Source organism: Mustela putorius, unplaced genomic scaffold (genome assembly GCF_011764305.1).
Source record: "Mustela putorius furo isolate JIRA1106 unplaced genomic scaffold, ASM1176430v1.1 tig00000867_pilon_pilon_pilon, whole genome shotgun sequence".
NCBI lineage: Eukaryota > Metazoa > Chordata > Mammalia > Carnivora > Mustelidae > Mustela > Mustela putorius.
Window position 1 is genome coordinate 1,837,139 of NW_025421501.1, and position 6,000 is coordinate 1,843,138.

Genomic DNA, 6,000 nt, shown 5'->3' on the forward strand with positions numbered 1-6,000 from the left:
TTTCCGAGTTTCCACCCGCTTCTGCCAGCGCTGGGGAGCCGTCCTGGCCCCAGCTCCGCCTGGCATCGACACGGGCGGCTCCGGAGAGGAGGCGCAGACCGGGGGAGTGTGGGCAGGAAAGAGTGGCCCAGAGAGTGGCCCGACCCTGCGCTTCCCGCCCACCGCGCGCTTCCCCAGGCGGCCCCGGCGGGCCGGGCCCAGCGCTCCCGGGCTGGCCACTTGCCGATCGCCAGGGTCCCGGCCGCGCCCCCGGCATGCACAGCCGAGACGCAATCCGGTCCAGCCTCTGCGTTCCGGGACGCGCGCCCAGGAGCCTGCATGGAGGGGGCCAGATGTCCGGTGGGAGGGAGAGGCGGAGGACGCAGGGTTGAGTCCCAGGAGAACCGCAGCCTACCAGAGCTGGCAGGACATCTCGGAGCAGTTGTGCGGTCCTAGTCCCTCATTTTTACAGACCTTGGGGAACTGAAGACCCGGGTGACCCGTTAGAGGATACGTATGGCTGTGAAAACCCTGCTGCACTTGGGGGGACTGTTTCAGCACAGGGCCTTGGGCCAGAGAGACGACATTTCAATAACTCCGTTTTTAAAGTACCCAGAGTACCAGGCCCCTCCGCTGCGCTCCGTTAGCAATACATTCAAAAGAGCCCTGGAATGTCTGGGAAGAAGAAAGCCCGGTATCCCGAGGTCTCCCAGAAGGTTTAAATTAAATCCAGTGGCTCCTAGAGCCAGAGAGGGGCAGAGAAGGCTAATCGGAAAGAGGTTTGTGGCTAGAAATTGGGGGACCACAGGGGTCCAGCAGCCTTCTCCCAAGGTGTCCACCGCAGGGACCAATTTTCCAATGAGTCCTCAAGTAGGCGCTTCTCCAGCGAGACGAAAGCTGCTCAGTCCCTGCCCCACATTCCGGACACCAACACTCGGCCCCTTATGATTTATGTACCATAAGGCAGGCCACGCCGAATCCCTGCAAGTCCCGTAAGAACTATGCAAGATAGACCGTAAGACGTGTCTGTCTGTCTGAGCTCAGAAAGACACCTCGAAGACCCAGCCAGCCCAAAGCCCGCGCCTGCTCCGCGCCTTCTGGCACCATCGACGGAAGAAGCCCGTCTCTCCTCCATCTCATCCACTTTCCCCTACCAAAGCACTTACAGCCCAAAGGGGATGGCTGTCCCTGATCCTCAAAGTTGCCTCCGGCACAAACTCTCGGTGCGTTTGCTCTGCTGCTGGCGTCCCCGAAGACAGCTGCGCTGCGGGGCTGCGCGCGCGAAGCGAGGGGCCAGAGGGAGGCTCCCGGCGTTCCCCTTTAACGGGAACAACGCCCTGTCTGCGTCGCTGCAGTAGGGTGTGTCCCTGGGTCAGCGTGTGCAGGGGGGCGGGCCTCAGGGAGGAGAGAGGGCAGGAGGGAGGGCAGGCAGGAGACAGTTACTCGGCCTTCAATCCGCCCCAGGAGAAAGTCGATCCCTGCAAAACCGCTGCGACTTTTACTCGCAACTAGGCGCAGCTGAGCGTTCTCACCTCCGCTTCCTCTGGCTCCCCGAGTTCCTGGAACCAAGTGCAGGCCAATAAACTGGTCCCTCCGCCCCCTCAGCCACGTGGGAAGAGCCCTCCCAAGGTCGCCCCCGCCGGTGCCCAGCGCTGGGCTTCTGGGCGCGCGCAGGCGGACTGCGCCCACGCTGGGGGCCAAGGCTGGATTCCTCTCCTCCAGGAAGGGGGGAGCAGGCACTTAAGCGCTGGAAGGCCTCTCTCTCCTCTAGGGTGCGGGCGCGCCTGACCTGCCCTGGCATTTTACCGGGGCACACCTGCCCCGCGCCCGCGTGCCCGCGCTGTCAGTGTCTGCACTTAGGTGGTGTGCCGGGTTCCGAGGACACAGGGGGAGCCACTGGCGGGCCCTGCTTGGGTGAGAATTAGCGGGAGGAGGGAGAGTCCCGCCGTCCACAGAACAGCATCCCTGGGTGCGGGATGGGGGCGGTGCGGTGGGAAGGGGGTCTGACTCCTCCTAACCTGGGCAAAACCAGACCACAAGTGGGTAAGCTCCTGGCCAGGCTCCCAGCCTCGGCTGGCATCCCGGCCATAGGGTGGGGAGTTGGCCATTGGAGGTCGGGGAAGAACAGCCAGGGAAATCCGCTGATTCATAGTCGCCTGAACGTGGTCCGCCCAGCGTCACGGGGAGAGAGGCTAGCCCTTCTGGGCGTGGCACAGGTGGGCCCTAGCGAGTCTCTCCCATTCGAGACTCTTGATGCACCAACAAGGAGACTTAATGTGGATTCTAAATGTCTTTGCTTACTAATGCAGCCCTTTCACACCCACGGGCACACACACTCCTGCTAGTGTCCTGTGTCATAAAACCTTATCGCTTTAAATGAGTCAAACGGTTCCATAAGACTTTACTCTTTGAATGTAGCTGCTTGGGGTAGCTGATGGCATATTCTTATCTTTAAGTAAAAGTACATTATCTGAAATAGTCTTCAAACAATGGTTTTTTAAAAATTTTTATATTATGAGGCTAAAAAGAAGGTAACATGTAAAAATTTCACTCAACGCCCATTACGTGGCAGGAACTTTAACAGGACTTTACATGCGCCCTGGGAGAGGGGGGTATGGGGCAATGCTTAGGGACTCTGATTCTGGGCTCAGACAAACCTGATTACTCAGGATTGTGAACTTGAGCCAGTAGGTGAAGTTGGATGAGCTTCTGCTTTCCCATCCCCAAGCAGATCTGGTACTGCCTATTTTATGGGGGTGAGTAAAAGGAATGAAGTGTGTGAAGCACTTAGCATAATGCCTAGAACATAGGGACCAGGACTCAGTAAATTGTCACCATGGTTATTATTATATCATCTTTAGCCCTCAAGGCAAGGCAGACACACAGCCCCCTCCACCAAGCTAAAATAGCTTAGAAATCCCACAGGTCTGAAGTTCATATGCAAGTAGAAAAACCAACAAGAGGAATATCACTGTGTTCTCTCCTCCTGGGTCATTTTATAGGTCAGCAGTGCCCCAGGAATCATGGCCTCTCTTTATACCATTCAGACTTTTATTTTATTTATTTAACCAACATTTATGCGGTCACTTTGTCCCGAGGACTATTCTAAGCACTTCACAAATATTAGCATATTGAACTCGGGATTTTCTTTCTCTTCCTTTTTTTGTTCCCAATAACCTTTTTCGTGAAGTATATACATCTAGAAAAGCGCACACATTGTAAAGCATGGCATGTTTCCTTCCTCTTCCCTGAACCCAATATTTTAGTCAATGAGCAGGTAGTACCGCGTGGTGGGTTTCAGAGCATGTGAACCTGAATCCTTTGGTCCAGCCCTTACTGCCTCTCGCCTGCCTCCTGCCTGTCCGGTTCCCAGGGCAGAAAAGGAAACACTGCCTGGGGCTTGGCTATACCCAAGGACCAGTCAGTGCTTTGCTACAGGTGGAAACTTCTCCCTGACCTGCTTCCCAACCCGAGGTCTCCCTGCCAGCTGTGTGTACAGAGCTGTTTCCCATCAGGGAAATAGCATCGGGCCCCCTTTCTCCCTTCACATCTGGAAGGGCTGGTCTTTCTAGATGCTCTCAGATAGTCCTTCTCACCTCCCCAGCCGGAGTATACAGCCAGTTCCTCATCAGGGATTTAAAACATCCTCTGATTTTCTGTCAGTTCCAACACAATGCACCATCTCCACTGCAATCCCTTCCAGTCGTGGTTTGCAGCGAGTGGGGGATCAGGCAGCTCTCCCAGAAGCATAAGCACATACTATCCAGAGGGACAGTTTGCCAAGAAGACTCACCAGGCCAAACGGTGTAACCCCTTCCTCCACGCGGATTTCTTTGCAGTCAAACACAAGGGACGCCAAGGCAAGGCCCTCCCCACAGGGCGACGGAGAGACGGGCAGGCAGACTCTAAGCCCCACTGCTTGCAACCAGGATCCCCGAGATGTTTCCTGGTGGTGCTCCTTGTAACTGAAGCCAGACCAGGCGTCTTTCCAGTTTATTCAGGGGCTGGTCCAATGCTGGGATATGTCATGGTGGCCTGAGAGCTTCTCAGCCTCTACTACTTAAAGAGACAGCGTCCTGTTTTGTATACTTGCCAAAACATAGTGATCCCAAGGGGCCCCCCGGAGCATGGAGAACCTGGGCTCAACAGGGAAAGGACTTGGGATATGCCTGCAACCTGGGAAGCCAAGCCTGCTCCCACTTGTGCCAGCCTGTGTGCCAGCTCCCAGCACCCCACCTCTCACCCCTCTGGGGAATTCTGCAAGGAGGAAATCCACCATGCAAAGGGTCGGTGTGCATCGTGTCATATGTGTTACCTGCAGAATGAGTCTCATTTTTAATCAACATCATGGTTTGCAGGAGCCCCAACATTGCACACAGATAATGCTGACCTTCCTGAGATAATCCTATTCAAGTAAACAAGTCTCTGATGAAGCTCTTCCAGCCTGTCCGGCAGGACAGGCTAGATTGCCGATTGCAAAAGTCGCAAAGAGGCAGACACACGAAGGTGCCGTCTTCTTCGGGCTCTTTGCACTGTTCCTTCAGGCTCTCAGAAAGTGTCCTGCATCTCTAGCAAGTTCTCCTGGGTAGAAACACTGAGACAAGGACACTTGGTTGTTTTGAAGGAGTCTCTTGGAATTCTGGCAATTTCCCCACCCCTTATGTCCGGGGAGGGCGAGGCCCCTTGTAGTGCTCTGTAGAGTTTGGGGAAGCCTTTCTCTGTCACAAACACTTTATGTTTCATTGGGCTCCGCAGGCAGAAGGGGGTCCCAAAGGCCCTCTCCCCATTCTGCTCCCAGCCAGGATCTCTCCGGTCCCGGTGAAACAGTGTAACCCAGCCTTGGGTCCCATTAGATCTGACTGCTCATTAAAACGACAGAGAGTTTTGCATACGGCCTGGCCTGGGCCTGTGTACAGAGCGACTGAGTCAGTGGCTTGAGGTGCAGCTCAGGTGTGGGCCATTTTTTACATTCCTCGAAATGTTCCTGTGTCCAGCCAGACTGTCACAAGGTGTCAGGTGGTCCCCGGTGTCCTTCTAGCTGCTTTCCCTCGTGGAGCCCAGATGGAAGTGAGGCCCAGTGTGAGCTGTAGGGTTAGACAAGTTATGGTTCAGTCTTACCAGGTAACACAGGGGTGTGTGTGTCTATCTAGGGTGTGTGTGTGAGAGAGAGAGAGAAAGAGAGACAGACAGACAGAGAGTTGCTCCCTCAATCCTCCCCGACACAGAGGGTGAGGGAGTGCCCAGTGAGCATGACTTTGGGCTTTTCCAGATAACCCCCTCCTATCTGACCCCGTACCCCGACCTGTGATCCTACCTAAAGACTGCAGGATGAGGTTTCTGCCCCTCAGGCCAGACTAAACCTGAAGACATCTGACATCATATCTGCTCCAGGGCTAAGAAGTCAGAGGAAGAAGAGTAGGCCAGTGTGCAGGTGGGAAGCATGTGTTGGAGGCTACGGCATGGTTGGAGTTGAGAATCAAACCGGGCCCTGACTTGTGTCTCTTTCAAAGTCCGGACAGCTTGACAAGGGGTTAAGGATGGGAACGTTGAGTAACACTGAGGAAGGGTCTGTGCTATGTGTCGTGCGCTCGCCTACGTGACTTCCCACACGCTCTCCCTACGGAAGGGAATAATGTGGTCAGGGTCATGAATTCTTAGTTGGTCCTTGTTCCTGTACCTCCCATAACCCACTCCCTGGTTGATTGTCTTGCTAATGGCTTTAGCCAAGACTACCTGACATCAGGAGGTTTTGCTTGTAGTTAATGTGAACTTGATATAGAAACTTGCTGTCATCTGACTAGGTACTGATGTATTACTCCTTCTATTGTGGTCTTCCTTATAAATGTTTGTAAGAGGTGGAATAAAATCGGCACTGTTGGACCTCCTCCTCAGTGTCCCTCCTGCCCCCATCTCTTTGTCTCTTAATTTCTTTTCACCATCCTCTTAACCCTCACGTTTCCTGGTCGATTTGTTGTGCCGGCTGCGACAGGCATGGATTTTTCTTCTGGCTGGATAGTGCCA

At 54.5% G+C, this 6,000-nt stretch overlaps 1 protein-coding gene across 2 annotated transcripts in view; it reads right to left on the reverse strand.

The window, feature by feature from the left end:
- Positions 1-3,994, reverse strand: part of PMP22 (peripheral myelin protein 22) — a 30,810-nt gene extending 26,816 nt beyond the window's left edge. Inside the window, exon 1 of one of the 2 annotated variants that reach the window (XM_004760134.2) lies at positions 3,773-3,994. The gene's annotated coding sequence lies outside the window, so the exon portion shown is untranslated. Of the gene's footprint in view, positions 1-1,145; positions 1,350-3,772 lie in introns of those variants that run through there. The other variant, XM_004760135.3, reaches the window with a different exon arrangement.
- Positions 3,995-6,000: the final 2,006 nt, after the last annotated feature.